We start from the raw sequence: 27,056 nt of genomic DNA, 5'->3' as shown, positions 1-27,056 counted from the left end.
CAAACGGATATAGCTTTACTAGAATAGCCCACACGGCCTAGTTAAATTGCAAAATGTTTTTACTTCTATACTCGCTATTATACAGGGCGTTAGTGACATCGTTACGAAAACTTTGAGGTATGATTCAGACCATGATTCTGAGTTGATATCAAGTGGAATTTTCCGTCGCAAAAGTATGGAACAGAAAGTAATTTAAAAAAACACTAATATTTTCATAAAGGAGAATGGACGAATCTGGTCCAAGAACCTCCACTGATGAGACTTATATGTAATGAAAGCTTATGCTTTCCCTATGATTCTGGCAAAGTCCTATCAGATTCTGTCCCGGGGTTCTTTTTTTACGGCCATGTTTGTCCTGGCTAAAAATGTGATAAAATACAGTGGGAGCTAAAATCGGCTCAAGATTTATTGCTGGATAACTAAGTCTACATAAATAATTATGTATCATATTGTATATCATTTTAAAGAGGATCTTTTCCAGAATCCGAAACATAAAAAAAAAACAAAAAAAATCTTTTTGTAAGCGAATTATAGTCAATTTATATCTGCAGCGCCATTGTTTCTCGGTAGCTAAGTTCAAGTTTCATGCCTTTTACCCCTTCCAAAAGTATCTTACCGATTTTTTTTATATTGCTTCCGGAATTTGATCTAAGTGATAATAACAAGAAAAATAAATAAACACCTCTCCGATAGAGACCGGCTAAGCTATTGCCTATTGCAAGAAATCGTCATCATTAGCAAGTCATTACGGTATTGCATATTATAAGCATATCAGCAACTTGGAACTTGGTCCAAGAACCTCCACTGGTGAGACTTGCATGTAATGATAGCTTATACTTGTCCTATGATTCTGGCAAAGTTCTATCAAACTCTGTCCTAGGGTTTTTTTACGGCCATGTTTGTCCTGAGTGTACAGTAGTGGACTGCAAAATCACCTCAGCATTTGTTGTCGAAAAACTATTTAACTAAGTCTATATACATAATTATATATCATAATGTATATCAATTTTAAAGGGGAAGGTTATCAGAATCTGAAACACAAATAAAAAAAATGCATTATGTAAACGACTTTTAGCCAACTCACGTCCGTAGCAGCATTTTTCTCAGCAGCTACGTACGAGTTTCGCGCCTTCCAACCTTTCCAAAGGAGCCCAATCATTTTTTTCCTCCTTCTGATATTGCATTCTTAACCTGACAAGTGACAACAAAAAAAAAAAAAAAAAAAAATAGATACCATTCCGATAGAGGCCGCGTAAGCTATGGACCTATTGCAAGATAACGTACTCAAAGGCTAGTCATTATAATCCAACAGACGTAACATGATTAGAATGCGGCGGGACGGAAATGTAGTACATCGCCTTATGCGAAAGAGACGAAATATGTGTCTCTTTAACACTAACAGCAATACAACTATTCAACTATACAGCTTAGTACGAGAGAAACAAGAAATAAGTCATTCTAATCAAGATGCAATACAATGACTCTATTGTATACAAAAGAAACACATTTATTAAACAAGTTCAGGCAATAACTGGTGCAAAAGGCGGCTTTATTGCCAAGGTAGCAATTACTACCAGGCAACCTTACGTTTACGATACGTTTGTTGTACCATTCGGCATTGTTTATAAGACAAGATATAAGCCTGGATTAATAAAACAAGATTGTGGTGAAAGAAAACATACTACATTTGCGTCCTCCCGCATTCTAATCATGTTACGTCTGTTGGATTATAATGACTAGCCTTTGAGTACGTTATCTTGCAATAGGTCCATAGCTTACGCGGCCTCTATCGGAATGGTATCTATTTTATTTCTTCTTGTTGTCACTTAGTCTTGTCAGGTTAAGAATGCAATATCAGAAGAAGGAAAAAATGATTGGGCTTCTTTGGAAAGGTTGGAAGGCGCGAAACTCGTACGTAGCTGCTGAGAAAAATGATGCTACGGACGTGAGTTGGCTAAAAGTCGTTTACATACTTAATGCATTTTTTTATTTGTGTTTCAGATTCTGATAACCTTCCCCTTTAAAATTGATATAAGTACATTATGATATATAATTATGTATATAGACTTAGTTAAATAGTTTTTCGACAACAAATCCTGAGGTGATTTTGCAGTCCACTACTGTACACTTAGGACAAACATGGCCGTAAAAAAACCCTAGGACAGAGTTTGATAGAACTTTGCCAGAATCATAGGACAAGTATAAGCTATCATTACATGCAAGTCTCACCAGTGGAGGTTCTTGGACCAAGTTCCAAGTTGCTGATAAGCTTATAATATGCAATACCGTAATGACTTGCTAATGATGACGATTTCTTGCAATAGGCAATAGCTTAGCCGGTCTCTATCGGAGAGGTGTTTATTTATTTTTCTTGTTATTATCACTCAGATCAAATTCCGGAAGCAATATAAAAAAAATCGGTAAGATACTTTTGGAAGGGGTAAAAGGCATGAAACTTGAACTTAGCTACCGAGAAACAATGGCGCTGCAGATATAAATTGACTATAATTCGCTTACAAAAAGATTTTTTTTTGTTTTTTTTTTATGTTTCGGATTCTGGAAAAGATCCTCTTTAAAATGATATACAATATGATACATAATTATTTATGTAGACTTAGTTATCCAGCAACAAATCTTGAGTCGATTTTAGCTCCCACTGTATTTTATCACATTTTTAGCCAGGACAAACATGGCCGTAAAAAAAGAACCCCGGGACAGAATCTGATAGGACTTTGCCAGAATCATAGGGAAAGCATAAGCTTTCATTACATATAAGTCTCATCAGTGGAGGTTCTTGGACCAAGTTTCATACAAAAGTGCCCATTGTCATTTTCCAACAGAAAATACCACTTAATATCAACTCAGAATCTTGGTCTGAATCATCCCCCTCAGTATTCGTTACCATGTCACTTACACCCCTTACCAGTACATACAGGTAACCATACAAGTAGGTATGGGTTTCTATCGCAAAAGTATAGAATTAAAAATAATAAAAAAAACTAAAAAAGAAACTAAAAAAAAAAACATTAATTTTGCGACGGAAAATTCCACTTGATATTAACTCAGAATCATGGTTTGAATCATCCCACTCAGTGTTCGTTACGATGTCACTAACACCCTGTATATAGAAATGGAAGAGAAGTACAAAGGAGGCAAACCCCACCATCAGATGGCAATAATAAATGCCAAGGAGAGAGAGAGAGACTCGCTGTTATATAGAAGTAGAAACCGCCTTACCGCAATAGTGTGAGCGAGACAGACAGAGAGACAGTCCGCGTGCGTCTCCCTTCCTCCTTAGCAGCTTACGGCCATTTAGACTAAAGAAGGACCCAGAGGGGGTGAGGTTATCTAACTCGGCGCCCGATATGAATTGTTCGGGGGAGGAGAGTTACCGTTCTTCACGCAGTATTATGCTTTACTCTATGGTATAATACCCAGCTGTCAAGGACGATGCGTACCTGCGAGGGGTCTCGATTTTTTTTTAATATAGAAAAAGGGACGTTTGCAACTCACTTAAGTGAAAACTTAATTTTAATGTAATTGTACTTAGGTTCTCAAATCGAATCACTCTTTTCTGTTTTGTGTCTACAACAGATTGCGTTGGTTTAGTTTAGCTGGCGTGTCAGGATCATAGTAAGTGGAATTCTGTAGTGTTTCCTACCCCAACGTAAAATAGGCCTAACCTTATGTATGGTACGTGCTAATAATAATTGTTATTTTATTTTAATATCTGCCAATAGCAGGGCTGTGTTGCGTTACGTGCTAATTAAACAAAAAAGACATTGTTAATAGTCTCAATATTTCGCGACCTTGAGCGTACTTTGCCACAAACGTTTCCAGTAAAACTTTACATCTGTGACTTGGGATAAATATTACCCCTACGTGATATGCGTGTTTAGTATTAGGTTAGTGCGTTATTCCACATTCCGATTTTTTGCGTCTCATATGGTCGGGAAACGGCTGTGATGCAGGAATTACCGGTCTTCCGGAAAACATGGAAAAGTAAGTAGCTGGTTTTCCGGGAGGTAAATAACTGAAAAACCCTATAGTAGTAATGGGTGAATGTGAATAATTTATTCGAATCGAATCGTTCGATTCGATTCTTAGTTATTTACAAACATACTTACGAATAATATTTTAAAGTGCATCCAAAAATTAATTTCTTAATTAAAACTACACAACGGATTTTGATGCGGTTTTTTTTAAATACTGTTATTTTTAAGGTTTTTAATGTGATGTCGTAAATAATTTCATTTTTTCCTCAGCAATGCACCCGAGCGAACCCGGGGCGGGTCGCTAGTATACAATAAAATATTTAATAAAATAAAAGTTTTTAAGTACATCAGGAATTGGACTGTTACATAAGCCAATTATAGGTGCACACAACATTAGCAGTGTAAGACAATGTAATAGTTCAGGTCACCTCAATTTAAAAGGCACTGTATCATTCTCCATGCTAAATTTTTAGGGAAAAATAGGGCAATGGTTTCCCTCTTGCCTTCCGCCCCGCAGTACTCTGTCTGACGCGAGTGGAATGGCGTCCAGAGTAGTCTATTTCAAAGCCGTACTAGGACTCCTGTCCTCCACCTCTGAATAATACTGACAGAATCGTTTAGATAGGTAACTAAATTATACAAATATGTACAAATACTTAACAGATAATCTAAAATTTGTAAATTATGCTGGAGGACATAAATATTTATAGATTTTATCTTTATGCTGCCCAAGAGAATTGAAAAATAAGAATAGATCAGACTTTGTAGCACTTAGTTCAGACATTATTATTTTATTCTGATCATGAATAAAATTATTGCTACAAAAAAAATAACATGATAAATAACTAATGAGACTCAAACGTTGCTACGCGTACGGTCACGAGTACTAATATGTATACACTTTGAAACTTTGTCACATTAACTTTTTTGACAAATTAATTCGTGGCAAATTAAGCCCTGGGTTCGAATCTAGGTGGGGACAAATCGCAAAAATCACTTTGTGATCCCTAGTTTGGTAAGGACATTACAGGCTGATCACCTGATTGTCCAAAAAGTAAGATGATCCGTGCTTCGGAAGGCACGTTAAGCCGTTGGTCCTGGTTATTACTTACTGATCTAAGTACGTAGTCGTTACAAGAGTCATGTCAGGAGCCTATGGCGGCTCAGTAATAACCCTGACACCAGGGTTGATAGGGTTAGTAATCTTCCTCACAATCCATACGATTGGAGAAGTCCAAATAAGTGGCATTCCGTGGCCTATGTCTACCCCAATGGGGAATAGGCGTGATCGTATGTATTTATGTATGTAGTCTAACATAGAAGTCTATGTCCTAATGATGAACACTTTTTTTACAATCATTTATTAACTGAAACTTCGTTCCTGGTTTTAAGTAACGTTAAAGAAGTTAACGTTAACTAATTTTACTTAGTGGGAGAAACTTGTGATAACTTGAGTAGATATGAAGTCTGACTGTTAGGGTTACCATCAGTGCTCATTGAACAACCTCCGTGGTCCAGTGCTTGAGCGTTGGGCTCACGATCCGAGGTCCCGGGTTCAAATTCCGGTGGGGACATACCACAAAAATTACTTTGTGATCCCTAGTTTGATTGTCCGAAAGTCAGATGATCCGTGCTTCGGAAGGCACGTCGAGCGGTAGATCCCGGTTACTACTTACTGAAGTAAGTACCTAGACGTTACATGAGCTATGTTAGGGGCCTTTGGTGGCTCAATAATAACCCTGACACCAGGGTTTAATGAGGTTGGTAATCCACTTCACAACCCACACGATAGAAGAGACCATCATTGCTCAGTTTTTGGTCTTCCGTCGTTCGAACTTTCGACTTTCTGTCCTATATAACAGCATCATGCATCCCTGAAGGGGTCAGCATATTCACCGTGGGTGTATAGTACAGTCATGAGCAATATCATGTACCCACTTTAGAACCCTGTCGCACTATCATATTTGACATTTAATGACACTTACGGTTTCATTTGTCAAAAAAGTTAATGTGACATGGTTTCAGAGTGTATACATATTAGTACTTGTGTACATACACCCACTCCTCGTCATCTATATTTAAATCCATCCTAGATTTATCCGGACATTTTACTTTTTAGATTTTTGACAGTTCAGAAAAAAAAAATAGTTACACACGGTATCCACGTTAAATGAGCGATAGGAAAATACGATAAATCTGCTTTTTCTTCTCTCGTGTCAGATGTGAGATCAATGACCTACCTCATCAACCCCGGCATCAGGTCCCTGGCTATATACTAATTTAAGAAAATAATAGTGGTTTCTGACAATCGGGTGAATAGCCTGCAATATCCGAAAGAAACTAGGGATCCAGTTTTTTTTTTTTTGTGGTATTATAGCTCATCAGTGGCTTTTGTAAAAAACCGGACCTCTCAAATCTTCAGATCAGGTAAGCGGACCCTGTGAAAAACGGGGTAATGCTAGGGAGATGATGAATTATATCCCCATCAGGATTCGAACCCGGACCGTGAGCCTAACCTTCCACCACTGGACCATGCAGGCCGTTAGGAAAATCTAAAATAATTCACAACAAAAAAAAACAGCAATGCGCGTGGTATTTATTAATTCATTTCAGTGACTATTGAGATTGAATTTGAAACTGTTAGAAATGTCCAACTTTTTCTCAGGAGTTCTAAAATTCACCTTCGACCGTATGGTCACCCTACTTAATGTTTGAAATTGAAGTAAGAAGCTTGTGCTTCGTCGAGGGCTACGATTGCTACGGCCGCTACGACCGCTACGGCGCAGTAATGAATCAGATAGCGAACAGGCTAATGGAGCAATGTAATTAATTAAATTAACTTAGTTGTAGTTTGTAGAATATACTTATTTAAAATATGTTCATAATTGTATATTCTTTTAAAACTCTTAATACTGAGTACTAACCGAGTTAATTAATTTATTTATTTATTTTAAAAAAGGGGAGCACAACAGTTAACAATCATAATAAAGGATAACATCTAATAGTGTATAAGGTATTATACCAGATTGTAAAACCAGTAAAGTGTCGTACAGCATGATCGAAATTAACAACTATGATAGCAAAAAGAAAAAGACAAAAAATAAAAAATTAGAGAAAAATTGTTAAAGATATGAAGCACAGATAAATATTGATTAGGTATAATAATATGTTCGTGATGAACAATGATCATGATGATTATGTAAGTAATTTACTTAATTACACTTACAGTTAAATCAGGTAATAAGGGAGGGCGACGGGCGCACTTGGTCGCGATTGACCGAGCGCCGCCTTGATGGGGACCTGTGGACGGTGGTCGGGGGACCGCCGTCCACAACATAGGTCTCGTGCTGTAGGGCTCCCCAAGTGTTCCGGGCAGCCCTCGGTGGAGGGGGAGGCGCTTGACGCGTTCCCATGGGCGCTGGGCCCTAAAGGGCATCCGCCGGCGGGGACGCGGTTGTGTGCAATTGCGTTCCCGTATCCCCGCCACACGGCGGCAAGGAGGAACACCGTTGGGTTTTAGTGGGTATACCGGGTGGCGACACCCGGGGAGTCCCACATAACCACGTCGTCCCCCCGGGCGGCGTGGTATGCGTAACGCATTTCCCAACGTCAAAAAAAAAGAAGGTAATAACGGGGGGAGGGGGTCGTTACTTTCTTTTCTTTTCAAATCAGATGAAATCACAGATATTCCTAACCCGGTACCCGATTTAAAGTCGTAAGACCGAATGTTCTTTTAAAATCCCATTGTTTAACTATTGTGTCTGGACATCTCGGCGTTAAGAGGTTAAGTAATTCCAATATATAATTACTTAATAATATATAAATATATTAAAGATTTGAGTGCGTTTAAGAACGATCCAGTCTGGTCTTAAGCAGCTAGCTATGTAAATACTCGTAGACGTGATAAAATGGTGAGTTTCCATGGTACCTCCTGTAGGCCACAAGTATCCCAACACGTAGCCAACATCTGACAAAAACTCCCGAACACGTTGTTTCATTACTTGTGAATCCGCGGCTACTACAACTTTGTCTTTGGTTGCGAAGATACAAAAATAAACCCAACCCACACAACTTGTGGGTTTATTTGTATTTATTATTTAATTGTTTAATAATAATATTAAGTTGTTTAGTAATCAATTTTTTAATAATATATTGTTTTATAATAAATTTAATAATATTAAGTTGTTTAGTAATCTTCAACAATCGCAGACCGAGCGCGTTTACCGCTGCGCCACAGAGCTCCTCAAAGGCCGGTCATAGGATGGGTGACCACAAAAAAAAAAAATTCATCTCGAGGTCCTCCGTGCTTCGGAAGGCACGTTAAGCCGTTGGTCCCGGCTGCATTAGCAGTCGTTAATAACCATTAATCCGAACTGGGCCCGCGTGATGGTTTAAGGCCCGATCTCCCTATCCATCCATAGGAAAGGCCCGGGCCCCAGCAGTGAGGACGTTAATGGGCTGGTGATGGTTTAGTAATCACTGTGGTCCTGTGGTTCACCTGTTTGCATCTAAATCGAGGAGCGCTGGTTCAAACCCCGGTACCAGACTTGCACCAATGAGTTTTTAATTCATCCGAAGAGCAGTTATTATTTACACAGTTATTATTTTTTTTTTGACGTGACTTATTGTAGATTTGCCGCAGATGACATTAACTACTTGGCCGGGTTTGCTCAACCACAGAAAACATTGAAAGCTCGTTGAGATGTGTGTACTAAGTGTTTGGATCTTGGTGTGTGTGGACTGTATGTGTAGTAGATGATGAGAGGTCGAGGGTTCACTTCCAAATGCAGCAAAACACCAGACTGTTCCTTGTCACTATTTAATTAAATTGTTATCAAAATACACTTATACACTTTCGCGGGAGGCGTCGGCCGTTCATTCTGTACAATACTGCCATAGAAAAAAATATTATTATTTCATACTTGTGTTGCCAGCAACACTAAGTTCATCATGCTATGGATGTACCTCTGACTACCCCAATTGGTATATAAACGTCAGCATGTTATGTGTGGGTCACAAAAAACTGCTTGAGAACATCTTCTTTTTTAGTTTTGGAACTGTGCAATTCATTACAAGGAACAAAATGACTTCCTGATGAGTAAAATGTGCAAATTTAACGGTCACCCATTTTCCCAAAGTTTGGAAGCGAGAGTGTAAAACCATTAGTGACGGAACATTTAATTCGAAAAGTTGTGAAAAACGGAAGCGTATAAACAGATACGCTACAAGTTACGTTGTCACGTTTTTTTTCAGTGACCCTCCCTCCTGTGAGGACACAACGCGTTTCGATATCGCTTTGATCTCGTGTATTACGATGTGGATACTAGTATTATACTTAACGGAGCAAAATATCAACTGTCAAATGAGGTTTTAGCTAAGTAAAAATAACTGCCTATATACGTCCCACTGCTGGGCACAGGCCTCCCCTCAATCAACCGGAGGGGGCATGGAGCATACTCCACCACGCTGCTCCACTGCGGGTTGGTGGAGGTGTTTTTACGGCTAATAGCCGGGACCAACGGCTTAACGTGCCCTCCGAAGCACGGAATCATCTTACTTTTTCGGACAATCAGGTGATTCAAGCCTGAAAAGTCCTTACGAAACAAAGGACAGTCTCACAAAGTGATTTCGACAATGTCCCCATCGGGAATCGAACCCGGACCTCCAGATCGTGAGCCTAACGCTCTAACCACTAGACCACGGAGGCTGTTATTATTAGACCACGGAGGGTTTAGCTAAGTAATCGCCTATTATTGAACGAAAGGTTTCTAAAAACACCGGGACTTGCGCAGAAACTGAAAATTAGACATCAACCTCTCACGTGCAATGTTATTTTTCGATATACACATTGGAATTTATGTACATAGACACACTATGACAAGAAAAAATGTGCCCTACATTCGGGACATACACATATGAGTTTCTTTATTGGCTTGTATGTGATTTATACACAGTGAACTGTTAAGTATGGACACACGTCAAATTACCTTCGCCTACCATGCTTTTAGCCATCTCATAAACACTAAAAACAAACTTATGTACGCTGTGTACCTTTATAATTTATGTACTTACTCTTTAGTATACACTTAATAGTACGACCGGGATTATTTCGTATTAATAAGGTCTAAGGTATTAAATTGATAATCTTACATACTTAATAGGATATTTTCCAACTAGTTTAATCAATTACTTTTCAATCACTAAACTACCCAATTACATTTAAGTATATTATTTTGTATTTGATTGTGTCGACGCAACATCGACCCTATGTAGTAGACAATAGATACCTACTTGCAATGTATCGAGTCATACACTTGCATCATACACGTCACATACCACGTCATACACGCGAACCAATCGCAGTCACACACGATACACTCTCCACACATTCAACTCACCGCACTCAACGGACATCCATCTCACATTGTAAAAAAAGATACGAATAATTGCAAATTAAACCCATAATTCAAATCAAGAAGACTATTTAATACTTCCCTTGTTCGTACTGAACAGATTGTGATAAATAATTGATTTTGGTTATAATTATAAAAATAAAGAATTACTGAATATAATAAAGCCTAAATAGTGATAGTAACGACATTTAACCATTTTGTGAAAACGTCATACAAGCATGAGTAATGAATGAGGTGTGAAATACTTAAAGTTTATATACTTTTTCAAATACAAGTTTTGATGTTTCGTAAAAAATATAAATCTAGGATACCATCTACCGTATAACGAAATCAATAACTGTTACAATATCGCGAAATGCATCACGTCGTGGGGAAGGTCGCTTACCCAAATGTCCTAAAAAGAGGGTAACGTTTTTCACAACGTAATTTAGTTTTGCCAACGCGGTTGGATTTCATGAGACATGTTTTTTTCGGTTCTCACGGACGCGACAAAGTAACATGTGTTTATTCTATGACGTACATAGCTGTCTCTTTATTTGCGAGGTTATTGTTTGTTTAATTTAAATTCGGGAGTTGTCAGACAAGTTATACAAGGTGTTAATGTCACTGTAACGAATACCGAGGGGGATGATTCTCTTATGATTCGCTCATGAATCTGAGTTAATATCAAGTGGAATTTTCCGCCTGCCGGGTGTAGTCGACAATGCGAATAAAATTGAAGCCTTCATTTGAATGCATACCATTTTACTGCAATTACGAAGTTAATATTGCATTCAAATCATACATTCAAGTCCTTGTTCCAGGAATATAATATGGCTAAATAATTATAAGTCGAGTTTTAAGAAGTGAGACATTATTTTACACGTTAAGCCGTTGGTCCCGGTTACTACTTACTGATGTGAGTAAGTAATCGTTACATGAGCCACGCCAGGGACCTTTGGCGGCTCAATAATAACCCTGACAACGGAAGAATAAAGTAGTTTTGATATTAGTAAGATTCGTGCTCGGCCGCAGCGAAATATATTCATACAATACATAACATAAAACACATAAACAGCCTATATACGTCCCACTGCTAGGCACAGGCCGTCTCTCAATCAACCGGAGGGGGTATGGAGCATAATCCACCACGCTGCTCCTATGCGGGCTGGTGGAGGTGTTTTTACGGCTAATAGCCGGGACCAACGACTTAACATACTGTATATATACTACTATAACAAATATACTAATATTATAAATTGGAAAGTGATGTGCGTGACTGTTTGTTTATTCAGTCTTTCACGGTAATACGGAGCGACGAAATGACGTAAGTTTTAAGTGGACATAGGTGAAGGGATGGAGAGTACCATAGGCAATTTTTGTCTATTTCTAACGCCCCACTTAATTTTATGTTTATGTTGTATGTCTGACGCCCCACTTCCCTAAAATGGGGGGTCGAAGTTTGTATGGAGCATTCCGCAGTTTTCAAAGTTAGAAGCTAAAAATTGGTACATTAGGAAAAGGGACCTGTGTTACCCCGAATTTAAAGTGAGCGAAGCCGCCGGCAAAAGCTAGTCAGATATCTCACACATTTACAGCCATAAATGTGTGAAGCGTTTTGTGTTTTTTACGCTCTCAGTCCAGCGTAGAAGGGATTTGTGGCATAGTGGTTAAGCTATAAACAATTTGCGTCATAAAGTACCGCTAGCTTATCATCCAGACCACAGTTTAACTGTCTAGTGCCTGAATTATAAAACGGTTACACAGTAGGGTATGCTTAAACTAACAACTGAGCTTAACCCAGTTATAAAGTTACATTACCATTACATGTTAGTGCCCAAGAGAAGTTAAACTGCACGCGGTTAAAGTTAAACTTCAGTTTTATACAGATAACAAGTTTTGGATGAGTGGTACTGGTAGTGCAGATACAAAAAGTTGAAGTTGGTCATCTCATAGATGTTATAATTATTCTGGAGTCGCGTATACATCACTTTTTATTTTTGACGTGACTTATTGTAAGTAGATTTGCCGCAAATGGGCAGCGCTGAGAGCTCTCACCCGGTTCAAAATTTAAAACAACAGTCATAAGGGTGCTCAGTCGGGCGCGAACCTCGAATCAGGGCGTCGCCGCGTCGTCTGGAAGGATTATATTTGAAAGAATTGATTGACTCTAACGGGCCGATAGCGATAAGCGCTGAATGAGAGAAATCGTTCACTATGCTGGCGAAGTCAATATTTGGGCCCTGCCCTGAAGTGTTTATTGTCGCGAACTGATTGGCTGTCTCAAAACCTATAAGTTACACCACAACACCAAGAACATAGTGTACAAGATTTTGAAAGATAATTGCAAAGGCAGTAACAGAAAATGCATGATAATTTAAGGCTTATGTAACTACTCATATTTGTGATTCTTATCGGACTTGAAAACAAATTGTCTTATGTATTACGGTCACCATCATATAAATAGGGTATTTTTTGGAGAATACCCACACACACTACACGCGAAATACACACGCACACACACACACACACACACACACACACAATACACATGACAAAATAATATACATGACGGCGCCAGCCCAAGATTACCTTCATCATCCGACTGATCACTATGAACAGCCATTATTCTCACAGATTTCCGACGCACAACTTCACAACACAACTAAACATTCAAGTCCACTTTTATTACTAATTAGCGCACTTAATAACAAACACAAGAAACCAGGAAAAATAACACTAGATATTCAAAACAATAAAATTCCCCGCACAACGATACGTTGCAGAAAAACCGCCAATCCGATCTGTCAAGTTGACGTTTGGTTTTGGCGCCAACTGACAGCTCCAACGTTTCGTTAGCGCAACTGTCATGGCGCTGCGTAAAATCGCGCTTGTGTCTTAAAATAATTAAGGATGAATAGGCTAGTTTGCAACTAGTCAAATCAGTTACTTTTTTCTAAACGTCAAAACGCGAAAATACTACTTATGGAATTTGTTTGAAAAAGCACACTGTGACGTCATAGGAAAATGTGATAAAATGTCGCACTTATTATTACGTTTTTCTTGTGTAAAATTAATAAATAATTTAAATAGAAAAAATAAAATGATTTTCGTTAGTTTTAGATGTGTCTTTATATAGTTATCAGAATTTCATAATTTATCTTGAACCTAGTACACGACCCAATTGACCGCGCCAACATACATTATACTAGTTAATATGGGGAAGACCGTCTGGGCTAAAAACCGTCTAGTGCAAATAACTTCTTATTTTGAATAACTAGCGCCTTACGTCTCTGTCCATAAAATAATACCTAAAGAGCTAGTCGGAGGTAAAAATTGTAGATGGCGCTATTATGATTAGTTTTGACAACGTCCGTCCAGCATTTTTTTTTCCTTTTCGCGCTTCAGACTGCAGTGGGCAGTGGCGGATTTTTTATCAAAAAAGTGGCAAATAACATAACACACCATTGCACTTATCTCCCTGAAGGGATAGCCAACTACAATTATGTTTAATTCCCACGTAATAGGGAGCGAACCTATTGCCACTAATCTAATCTAATCTAATCTAGCCTACAAGATCCCACTGCTGGGCAAAGGCCTCCCCTTCCTCTTTCCATTTTTCGCGGTCCTGTGCGTATTCCGGCCAGTCCCTCCGGCAAGCGTCCAAGTCGTCACGCCATCTCTTTCGAGGTCTGCCACGACGCCTGTATCCGTCATGAGGCACCCAATGCGTGACGATCCGTGCCCACCGCTCAGGGTGCATGCGACAAACATGTCCGGCCCAATTCCATTTGAGTTTTGCGGCTTCCCGTCCCACATCAGCGATTCCCGTTTTTGAACGCAGTGTTGTGTTTCGGACTCGATCAATTCGTTTGACACCTAACACACTACGCTCAATCGCTCTTTGGCAGACCTTGAGCTTGGACTTTTGACGTTCCGTCAATGACCAGGTCTGGGCACCGTAAGTTAGGATGGGCAGAATACACATGTCTTCCCTATTGCCACTAACCGAGCAGAAATCCTCCAATGGTATTTCAAACGTGAATTCATATTACGAGTATATGCCTACTAACAGGCTGAATACAGAGATTATAATAACTTTATGTAACACCTTTTGTATACCTGTATTCACAAATAAAGATTTTGATTTGATTTGATTTGAGTAATAAAGTCGAATTCAGCGTTTCAGCGGGGACACGAACAGGACTAACAGGAATTTCTTTGATTACTAAAATTGTGTATGTAAATAAATCAATCACATGTATATTTATGCACATGCATGCTATTTTGACGAGGCTTGTGCTGATTTTATTATGTATGATTTGAACATGCTTTCCCTTATTTTTTATTTTTTTTTTGAATTTGAATGTTGGTACTGACGAAGCCTGTGGTGGATTTATATTGTTTTTATTATTATTATTTTACGAATAAATATGTAGACAAAACAAAAAACAATCACACGTATATTTATGCACATGCATGTTATTTTAACGAAACTTGTGCTGATTTTATTATGTATGATTTGAATATGCTTTCCCTTATTTTTTTTAATATGAATGTTGGTACTGACGAAGCCGAAGACTGACGAAGGTAAAAAAACCATGCTATCCTATGATGGTAATATCTATCTGGATTTCTCCAGTCACGTCGAATTTGCTCGCCTTGTAAAACGTAACAAGTTTTGCAAATGGTAACCCTACTTGTCCAGGGGATTACCCTCGAGACCTTACGTGACCAATGTGTAGTGCTGAGTGAGCGACACAACGACATAGCGACCGATCGTGGCCTATTGGTTAGAGCGTTTAGCTGACTACAAAATCCTGGGTTCGGGTATTTTAATTGTTATAAGGTATCATCCCCCTTGAGGAGCTCGGTGGCGCAGTGGTAAACGCGCTCGGTCTGCGATTGTTGAAGTTAAGCAACTTTCGCAAAGGCCGGCCATATAATGGGTGACCAAAAAAAAAAGTTTCATCTCGAGCTCCTCCGTGCTTCGAATTGGTCCCGGCTGCATTAGCATTCGTTAATAACCACTAATCCGCACTGAGCCCGCGTGGCGGTTTAAGGCCCGATCTCCCTATCCATCCATAGTGAAGGCCCGTGCCCTAGCAGTGGGGACGTTAATGGGCTGGTGATGGTGATAATCATCCCCCTAGCATTATTCCGTTTCTCACAGAATCCACTTACCTAACCTGAAGATTTCCCAGGTCCGGTTTTATAAAGAAGCAACTGCCTGTCTGACCTTCCAACCCGCGAAGGGAAAACGCTGGCTTTTCAACTTTTGTAAGATCACATACCTCCGAAAATGCATTTCTCGCATTTCTCGGGTATGTGGGTTTCTTCACGATGTTTTCCTTTACCGCTGAGCACGTGATAATCATTTATGATTCAAACATGAATTCGAAAACAAATGCGACAATCATTGTTTTAGACCCGTGCTGGATACGAACCTGCGACCTCAAAGTGAGAGGCAAGCGTTCTACGAACTGGGCTACTAATGGCTCCAAGGTATATACGTATAGTTCTCAATTGGTAAGTAATAACTCAGCAATTAAGTGCTTAAATGGTTGCCTATCTGTATAAATTTATCTGATTGTGCAGTAAATATTCGCCCCTTCCAAAACTAAAAAAAACTCGCCTCTGAAATCATGTTTCATCATTCTTATACAGATACTTACTTTATAAATTCTACTTCAAAATTCCGTTCATATCCGTTGCCAATTCTTAAAACTCCCTGCCTCTTTACATTATCAAGTTACGATAAAATTTGAATAGGTAGGCCGCCTGTACTGTTCTCTGCCTGTAGAATTCTCTTTTCATTTCAATAAATTATGGCGATCATAAATCTAATGCAAATTCTTTTATTCCAGCTGAAAAGTTACCATTCGAGATTCGAATTTACAGTTCGAACACTTCGAACGCGCTGAACGAAAACATTACGCAAATAAGTGAGTCGCTAAACTAAAAGCCAAGTCGATATAAGTAAGCACTTGAATTCCGTAAAATCCAGCAATAAAACCTATAATATATGTCTCATCATCTCCCTAGCATTATCCCGTTTGTCACTAGGTCCGCTTACCTAAAAAAAAAAAAAAAAAATTTAAACCTAACCTGAAGATTTGACAGATCTGGTTTTTTACAGAAGTGACTGCTTAATCTGACCGTCCAACCCGCGAAGGGAAAACCAGCCCAATACAGGTTACGTCACATACCTCAGAAAATGCATTTCTCGGGAATATGGGTTTCCTCACGATGTATTCATCGCTGAGCACGTGATAATCTATGATCCAAACATGAATTCGAAAACAAATTTGAATTGCTTCAGGCCTGTGTTGGATCGAACTTACGACCTCAAAGTGAGAGGAAACTACCAACTGGGCTACCACGACAATTACTATTGTTAGACTTTTTAATTCCCGGTCAGCCGATCGTCACCAAGTCTCTTTGGGCCGCCCTCTTTTGCGTTTTCCAAGCGCACACTATATCAGAGCTCGTCGGGACGGGTGTTCCACAGGTCTACTTGATAATAGGTAAAAAAATGTTTCAAAAACAACTACACAACGCTACCTACTTATCATAAAATACCTACGCAGTTCTACACTAATACATACTACATTTTTTAAACCTAGGAGCTTTGCAGGCCAGATCTATTGTGATTGCCGTGTTATGCCACAGTTCAAATAGACTGAAGTGTCGTGTGAACTGAGGTAAATCTAGCTTAGGACTGATACGTACGACTTGGTGCGAGGCGAATAGTGTCCAGTCTAAACTTATTATTATTTTGTCCATTGGATAAGGCAGCTATACCCATCGGTGGTAGTGTAAATTTCAACAGGTCACGCTCTCAGAACACAACAATGCTCTTTAGCAGCTTTCCGGCAGATTTAGAACTTGAAGCTACCTTCAACTTTGCACACTGTAAGGCAATTCTCACACGACGTGAATTTTACAGCTTTTTTTTTGACGTGACTTATTGTAGATTTGCCGCAGATGGCATTAACTACTTGGCCGGACAAATGGGGAGCGCTGAAGGCTCTCACCCGGTACAACGTTTAAGACAACAGGCCTGAGGGTGCCCAGTTGGGCGCGAACCTCGGCTCAGGGCGTCGTCTGAGAGGAAAAATATTTGAAAGAATTAATCGACACTAGTGAGTCGATAGCGATAAGCGCTGAATGAGGGAAATCGTCGACCACGCCGGCGGGGTCGGTATCGGGGACCTGAAGTGTTTGGTGTCGCGAGCTGATTGGCTGCTTCTATGGCTAGAGTGATCGGGTCGTCGGGATCGTATATTACGTCCTTCGGACGCCGATACTTTTCAGTACCGTCCCTAAGCGGAATGTACTCGGAAGCCGCAACTACCAGGGGATTTGGGTGGTGCGGAGCAGAATCGAAAAATTTTTTTACAGCAGTGCACCGCGCGGCGAGGCGGAAGTGGTGTTCTTGTTTTTTTTTTACAATACAATACAAACACACTTTATTGCACCAAAATAAAAAGAAATAATTACAAAAAGTCTCTTAATTACATGGCAAATGGCGGCCTTATCGCTTAAAGCGATTTCTTCCAGACAACCATAAGGTCATTCAGGTGCATTTTTTAATGAATGATAAACAAGAATTTGACTCGTGAGGAAACCAAAATGCCTGAAACGAGTTTTTTAGGAATGTGGGTTAGGTTAGGTTAGTTATGTTACGTTATAAAATTTACGTTACAAAAATATATTTATTTTTGGTAATTACTATATACTATTAAGCTTGAATATTTTTAGAAATGTCAATATTGTCCCAATATTTTATAGGTTGCTGTGTGTCATGCCTAATATTAGTTCTGTGGACGCTCACCCAAGCCACACAGCGAAATGGCGAAAATCTATGCGGTATGATTTTGACATCGAAAATATTAGGTCCAGCGTACTTGTATTACATGTCGATGGACTATAATCCGGCCAAGTAGGTAATGCCATCTGCGGCAAATCTACAATAAGTCACGTCAAAAAAAGATGGACAAAAGGCTGTTTGTATTATATGCTATGGTATTATTAAACTGTAAGAGGAACTTCATGGCACTTGCAACAGTGTCAAAATATCGGGAGTCTCATATCCCCATTTAAACGCGATAAAAACCCGTTATTGGTGCTAATTCCTGTAAATACCAACTAATTTTATTTTAAGTTATATCTGTCATTTTCTTATCCGCCGAAAAGGAAAGGGACGGGTAATCGACAAGCATAAAATTTATGGAACACATGTCAATTTTAAGCACAAATCTAAACCAGCCGTCTAAAAATTTTACATCAGTCAATAACCCGACACAGTTAAGTAGACAGCACGTCAAACGGATTGCATACCAGGGACGTACCTTTTGATTCGCCCGGATTATTCATTCATTCACTCATTCTTCCTAAAATTAAGAGCTGTGAATCATCCGTCCCTTTCCTTTTCGACGGATATGAAAATGACGGATATAACTTAAAATAAAATTAGGCGGTATCTGCAGGAATCGGGGCCATTATGTGATTTAATTGAGAGGAACTTTTCAACATATTTCCTAGACTTGTACCAAAGTGGTAGTAATAGCATTAACGTGATGAAACTATCTTGTTAAAAGTTTATTATAGCTTATAAAACCTCCTGGGGATTTATTTCCTAGGACGAAGATACTTGAGGTACGTCCACACTGGAGTGGACTGATATATAGTCACTGTTGTTCTGTGGTACACCATCTAGCAAGCCGGAGTATCGGTTCGATTCGAACCCACTGGACTTGCAGCAATAAGTTATTAAGTTTTCAACACAGTCGGCTTCAAAACATAGAACGCGTAGCTGCTTCTCTTTCCGGGCATGTCGTAAAAACCGACAGAGGGATTGTGTCCTCTAACATGATGGACTAATGTAATGGGCGATAGGCTAATCCCTTATCACCATAAGGTTTATCATATCCAGCTTACGACAAATCAACAGTGGCTGCAAGTTGTCTTTGATTACTTGTGGCTCTGCCCACCCCGTTAGGGTTTATGGGCGTGAATTTATGTATGTATGTGTATGTAACACAGTCGGCTTGACCATCATATCGACGTTGGTCTAACCGAATGCAAAGGCACATGAAGCCGTTGATCCCGGTTACTACTTACTGATGTAAGTAGTCGTTACATGAGCCATATCAGGGGCCTTTGGGGGCTCGATAGTAACCCTGACACCAGAGTTGATGAGGTTGGTACTCCACCTCACAACCCACGCTATAGAAGAAGAATGAAAACCGAATGCTAGGTGAGGCGTGGGTACATAGTTCATCTTGCGGTGGATGTACCTCTAACTTTCCCAATAGGGATATTATTATACAACTTTGTGTTTTTATTTTTATGTGGACCGATATTTGTGAACATTTTAAATCGCTCGGTATTAACTCTTCTGAAGAATATCGAAATTACTGCATAACATTTATAATAAGTTTTAATACGAGTAGTTTACGTGTATAAATAAGGGTGAACGAGTGCCCTCTGCACCGGTTTCCAGGTGGCATAGCCGAGCTGCATTGTGTGACGGATGCGGCAGAGACTTGGTTACGGGACCTTAAGGTGGATATAATGATCCACGCAGGATATTTTATATTTGTCTGCCATACGCAATAATAATAAGGGTTCCTGGAGGTGTTTCAATTTCTGAGACTTGTCTTTTGTTTGAGTAGGACATTACTCATCTGATTGTCAGAAAAAGTTCCGGGCTTCTAGCCTAAACCTTTTACAACCTGGAGAAACAAAAACGTCCTGACCTGACACGTTCCCGGTGCAGTGATGTGCCGCTCCTTAGAATTATTCCACTTTGGGAACATTCCTGGCAGTAAAAACTTATGCAAAAAAGAAACTTTATTACCTAACCTTTAGACAGATAACACCAGAGTACAAGACAGAACAATTTGAAACAGAAAAGCAGCCAGTGTTCTTACGGCTCGTGTGTACTGAGCTTTAGTAGGAGTAGGTAGCTACAAGATTAAATTAAAGATTTTATAGCCAGCTTACCAAGATATATAATATGTATATGTTATATAGTGTATTATGGATTTTTCTACAACCATAACAACTACACGAACTGTATATTCACTCCCACAATTCAAATCAAATCAAATATACTTTATTGCACAGAACTAAATTTCAACAATCAGACATAACACATGAATACAGTACAATTTGGGCGGCCTTATTGCTCTAGAGCAATTTCTTCCAGGCAACCACCAAAAGGAAACAAACATTTACAAACACCTTGGATGCGAAAAAATAAATACCTACCTAAAAGTAAAACTGAAGTTAATGTAATAAATATACTATACGTACATATATTAATAAATACTCAATATAATATAATCCATAATACTAAAAATATACCTAACCAAAATCTGAGAAAACTATAATAATAAATAATAGACTATACACACACATACAAAACAAGTATTGAAATAAATAAAATACATCATAATAGTAATATCCTAAGAATAATTATCCGCATAAGGATTCAAAATGAGCTCGCAACTGGTTTTTGAAGTTCTGAAGAGAGTTAGCGACTCTGATGGAAGCAGGTAAGGAGTTCCATAAACGCACAGCTTGCACAGTAAAAGACTGGCCGTAGTAGTCAGTTCGATGGGTGGGACTTGCATCCCAAAGGGTTGAGCAGAACATGTCGGACAATCGGTTGATGAGCCTGTAAACGCCTGTAAAAATTAAATTTTGATATGTCCCCACTGGGATTAGAACCCGGAACTCTAGATCGAGAATCACAAACACTTAACCACAGGACCTACGAAGGCCTTATAAGTGTTAATCAAGCTCGTTTTGGTGCGGGGAGGAGAATGTCCCTTCTATATATATTATCTATTCTATGACAATGTGTATTTATTTATTTATTAAGAACTACTTGTAGTTATATTACAGGTAGTATTTGTAGGTTATGTGTAGTTATATTTTTAATTCTATGGCAGTACTAAAGTAAATAGTTCCGTTATTTTATAACGTTTAAAGAAGTAAATGTTCCAATCAGTAGAAGATCCATTCCCCATAATGGTGAGGGTCTAACTACCTTGTAGATTTACTTTCAGCTGTAAAACGCAGTGGTACGAAGCCTACCCCTAATTGCCACTTTATCGACAAGCTTTGAGTCTTAACTAGTAGTGACGTACCCACTGAGATTTAAACTATTGTTTTTTTTTTTTTGACGTGACTTATTGTAAATTTGCCGCAGATGGCATTAACTACTTGGCCGGACAAATGGGGAGCGCTAAAGGCTCTCACCCGGTAGAACGTTTAGGACAACAGCCCTGAGGGTAGTTGGGCGCGAACCTCGGCTCAGGGCGTCGTCTGAGAGGAAAAACATTTGAAAGAATTAATCGATTAGTGGGTCGATAGCGATAAGCGCTGATTGAGGGAAATCGTCGACTACGCCGGCGGGGTTGGTATCGGGGTCCTGTAGGAAACTATCGATATCCAGGTAGTTAAGGTAGTTAAGTACGTAAAGTGTGTGTGTGAATTTCTTGGTATAGTATGGAATGAAGAATAAAACTACATTTAGAAGGGTAACCCTCCCCCCCCCCCCCCCTGCCCGCACCAACCTACCTCACCCTCTCTGGAAAAAGGAGTAAGGTGAAAAGAGCGTGGACTATGTCTCACTCGCACTTATGTGTTATACGACCCACAGGAAGGAGATGTTTGTATGAAGTATCCGGAGAGTGGTTTTAATAAGAAAAGCTTTTTTCATTTGTAATTCCCCCGCTCCGGGTCTTACTTGGCTCAGAGGTTGTCCGTGGCAATCCAGCGCGGTAACGCTGCTAGTGTCATGGGCACCTTTGGGCCAGGTTTGACACGGAGTGGGTTCTAAGTTAAGTAATTTTAAGTTAGGTTATTTGACTTTTTGTAATTTTGTAATTTTACCTAGTATCATATGTAATCTAATCTAGCCTACAAGATCCCACTGCTGGGCAAAGGCCTCCCCTTCCTCTTTCCATTTTTCGCGGTCCCGTGCCTACTCCGGCCAGTCCCTCCGGCAAGCGTCCAAGTCGTCACGCCATCTCTTTCGAGGTCTACCACGACGCCTGTATCATGTATATTTAAAAAATAAAAAATACAGGAAGTAATCAAAGAAAATTATATTAAATTTCAAAGTTGCTTTAAAGTGTCCAAAACAGTAAGAAAGTAATTTATCCCGTTTGTTTTTTTTTCAATTAAGTAATTTATTTCAGACAGAAAAGTTTTATTCCGTTTAATTATAAAGAAAGAATACTTTTGATTTAGCGGTAACTGCAAAAATGTTCTTTGGATTTAGATACATTTAGTGATTTGTGGTTTTAGTTTTCTCTTCGGGTAAAGACACACCAAAAGCCGTAGCAGCAGCGCAGGCGCAGCGTGGCGGTAGTTTGAGCGCGGGTCTGCGCTGTAGCAGCACAGTTCACTTTGCGTCATGGTTTTTCCCAAAAAAATCATCGATCTAGTGCGTATGAATAAGTGTTAATATGACTTCAAAGACATATATTACTGAAACAAAACGTTGTGGGAAAATATAAAACTGCCCGACGTTGGTTCGGACCTTCTCCAGCTTTGAGTGCACCGAAGCTTTAAGGTCAGATTGGCTATCCCCTCTGTAAAAATCGTACCTCTAAAAAGTACTCGTATAGGCTGTGTCAAAACTGGTTTACACCATAATATCGATAGATTACGGTCTCCGTGGTCCAGTGGTTGAGCGTTGTGCTCACGATCCGGAGGTCCCGGGTTCGAATCCCGGTGGGGACAAATCACAAAAAATGACTTTGTGATTCCTAGTTTGGTTAGGACAATACAGGCTGATCACCTGATTGTCCAAAAGTAAGATGATCCGTGCTTCGGAAGGCAAGTTAAGCCGTTGGTCCCGGTTATTATTTACTGATGTAAGTACGTAGTCGTTACATGAGTCATGGCGGCACAATAATAACCCTGACAGCAGGGTTGATGGGGTTGGTAATCCACCTCATAACTCACACGATAGAAGAAGATCGATTGAGTACCATTTCACATCACTAGCTTCAGTAATAACTATGGTAAAGCGTGGACATAAAAGTCAGTAATGGCCCAATTATCTTGGACTAGTTAATTTGAGGGACTCTGTTATTATACTAGATTACGACCATCGTTATCGATAACTTCACAGGTTAGTCCACCACTATTTAGCGTAAAAAGTTCAGTAATAACGCAATTGTCTCACTAAGTGGATTAATTTCTAAAAATTACTATTTAGTAATATCCCTATATACGTCCCACTGCTGTGCACAGGCCTCCCCTCAATCAACCGGAGGGGGTATGGAGCATACTCCACCACGCTGCTCCACTGCGGGTTGGTGGTGGTGTTTTTACGGCTAGTAGCCGGGACCAACGGCTTAACGTGCCCTCCGAAGCACGGAATCATCTTACTTTTTCGGACAATCGGGTGATTCAAGCCTGAAAAGTCCTTACCAAACAAAGGACAGTCTCACAAAGTGATTTCGACAATCGGGAATCGAACCCGGACCTCCAGATCGTGAGCCTAACGCTCTAACCACTAGACCACGGAGGCTGTTCCAGTAATACCTATTATAATGTATTCTTTTCATTAGTAGTTTTGTTATTATAAGTAAGTTTTATTTATTCATTTTGCATATATATTTTTGATAGGAATATATATCTATAATATCAAGTACGTATAAGTAATGCATTATAATCTATGTAAGTATCATAGTGTGTTTTCTTTATTATATATAAGTAGGTACGTAATTGAGTTTGGTGTGTCCGTGGCTCACGTTCGATAGGTCTCCCATAATACCAGCGCCGCGGCCCGTGCTAAGCACGTGTCACGGCATTATGCTGAGGGAGATCCTTTTTTTATTTTGGGCGCCTCCATTGTGTATTTAATGTCTGTATTATTTGTCTTTTTGTCTTTGTTTTTTTTTTCTTCTATTTTTTTTTTATTTCTGTAATGTAAGTTTGTAAATGTGGCGTCCAATATGGAAATAAATATTTTTTTTCTTTCTTTCTTTTTTAATATCCCGTATTATGAACAAAAGTAAAGGAAAGAAAGAAAGAAAGAAACATTTATTATTTAGGACACCACAGACACGGATTACATATATATACATTATAATGACATCACATCAGAAGTCAACGCCCACACGAAATATTTTCTATATAGAAACATGGAAAACGAACACAGAAACTTATACCTAAATTAAAATGTGACGTCATGTCGGCTTACCCATGTGTAGTGGATGGTGTCCCGTATAAAAGGCCCTCACTCAGCTTATGCCGCGGCGTGAGCCGCGACGCTGGTATTCTGTGAGACCTGAGTAATGAGTGAAGTACATCGCGCCACCATATGTACATATACTTACTTACTATTATAGGTTACTTAGATATTATCATAATATAATTAAAGGCTGGGTTACACAGAGCTACTGACTTATGAATTGAGATTCCTGGACCCATTATGTCTGCTACCGATTTTCTGTAATGACGGTTTTCCAGGCTACGTTCACCAAAAACAATATAGATGGCGTTATACAGCATTTACATGATAATTACCTATTTTCTCATCACTCGAGTACATAATGTCTGTCTCCTTCGCACGCATAGGGTAAGGTGACACACAGCAAGAAGTTATCTATTTTGAAAATGATCATGTTAACATGACACTTGCAACAGTGTCGAAATATCGGGAGTCTCATATCCCCATTTAAACGCGGTAAGAACCCGTTATTATGTGTTTTAATTATTAACATGATAATTACCTATTTTCTCATCACTCGAGTACATAATGTCTGTCTCCTTCGCACGCATAGGGTAAGGTGACACACAGCAAGAAGTTATCTATTTTGAAAATGATCATGTTAACATGACACTTGCAACAGTGTCGAAATATCGGGAGTCTCATATCCCCATTTAAACGCGGTAAGAACCCGTTATTATGTGTTTTAATTATTAACATGATAATTACCTATTTTCTCATCACTCGAGTACATAATGTCTGTCTCCTTCGCACGCATAGGGTAAGGTGACACACAGCAAGAAGTTATCTATTTTGAAAATGATCATGTTAACATGACACAGGCAACAGTGTCGAAATATCGGGAGTCTCATATCCCCATTTAAACGCGGTAAGAACCCGTTATTATGTGTTTTAATTATTAACATGATAATTACCTATTTTCTCATCACTCGAGTACATAATGTCTGTCTCCTTCGCACGCATAGGGTAAAGTGACACACAGCAAGAAGTTATCTATGTTGAAAATGATTTGATTTTCAATACTTGTTTATGAAAAGGTTTTATTAATTTTATACATCTTCCATTTTAAAACAACCGACCACCATTTCTCTGTCATTCCGTAATCCTCTTTTCTCTCCCGCTCACTCTTCGCTCTCTCTTTCACACACCTTCACATTCCGTTTCGTTCGTAAATATGTTCATTCGTTCATGTTCATTCGTACCATTCCTACATATAATAGTAGTAGTATAGAAACTTCGCATAATGACAAAAGATACCATTTTTATTACAACATTCGCTGTAACAGCTTGCATTATGTAAACTAACTGTAATTTTTACGTTCTTACGAGAATCGTGGAGAATTTTAATAACGCCTGAAGCGTTTCTAATGCAATAGCTTTCCAGGAACTTTCCTGGGTGTTTTACTTTTTCCTTCTCAAAATTCTAGGCCTTATTGAAATATTTCGTACAAAAACTAGGGCACGACTTAAATTGGCGTCAATCCCTTGAGAAATTCAGAAGACCGTTCGTTCAAGACATGTTCGTAAGTATTTCTTTGTTCGCGTTTGAAAAAACTGGAAACCTTTTAATTAGAGGACCTAGTTAATATTTATTTTTGCTATTAGAGTGTTCCGGCCACGTAGTTAATGCCATCTGCGGCAAATCTACAATAAGTTACGTAAAAAAAAACGAAAACACGGTCCGATTACTCTTAAGATCTTGGTTTTACCATTTGCCGTCTGACCAAGCAATATAATCTTTCTTGTAGTGTATGTTTTAAAATGTTTTGTGTATTTGTGTGCAATAAATAATATTCTTATTTTGATTTAAATCGGTATATGGGAGCGAAACATACATTCGTTTTAATATTTTTATTATTTTTTTATTTGCAATTTTGATTATTTAATACACCCGATTAGATCCGAAGAAAACATAAATAAATATCATAAAATTTTCTATCTCCTCTATCAATAATTGCTTCTTGAAATCACAATACAACAGTTTACTGTGCCGCATTCCATTTATGTATTTTTTTTTCTTTTTTTTCATAATATAACACAACATAGGTACACGATTTTATCCCAATGTGTAGTCATCCATTTATCGCAAGATGAACTAAGTTCCTCACCGCACCTTTATTTATGCGATAAAATACATTTGTTTTGTTTTGAACGTCGAATCAATAACCTGTAGTGATACTTTATAGGCCATAATCATAATTACAGAGCCCCTTAGGAGTCGCATTGAAGCAACATGTTACAGTATGTGTTGTACTCACGGCAATCGATAGTCGACATAATTATTAGTAGTTACTACTAGAAAAGTTGAGGAGCTCGGTGGCGCAGCGGTAAACGCGATCGGTTTGCGATTATATAATAATAATAATAAACAAATTAATTTCACACAACAACAACAATTTACAT

General features: G+C 38.9%; 1 protein-coding gene across 3 annotated transcripts in view; it reads right to left on the bottom strand.

Annotated features, from left to right (window-relative positions):
• Nucleotides 1-27,056, bottom strand: part of LOC126370144 (neuropeptide CCHamide-1) — a 195,777-nt gene that overhangs the window by 119,351 nt on the left and 49,370 nt on the right. For 2 of the 3 annotated variants that reach the window (XM_050014897.1, XM_050014899.1), the window contains exon 1: nt 12,980-13,158. The exons of the other annotated variant lie outside the window; for it this stretch is intronic. The gene's annotated coding sequence lies outside the window, so the exon portion shown is untranslated. Of the gene's footprint in view, nt 1-12,979; nt 13,159-27,056 lie in introns of those variants that run through there. 3 annotated transcript variants of the gene reach the window in all.

This window comes from Pectinophora gossypiella, chromosome 10, assembly GCF_024362695.1.
Source record: "Pectinophora gossypiella chromosome 10, ilPecGoss1.1, whole genome shotgun sequence".
In the NCBI taxonomy this organism is placed as follows: domain Eukaryota; kingdom Metazoa; phylum Arthropoda; class Insecta; order Lepidoptera; family Gelechiidae; genus Pectinophora; species Pectinophora gossypiella.
Note: the sequence above shows the minus strand (reverse complement) of the source record. Positions and strands in the feature narration are given on the sequence as shown.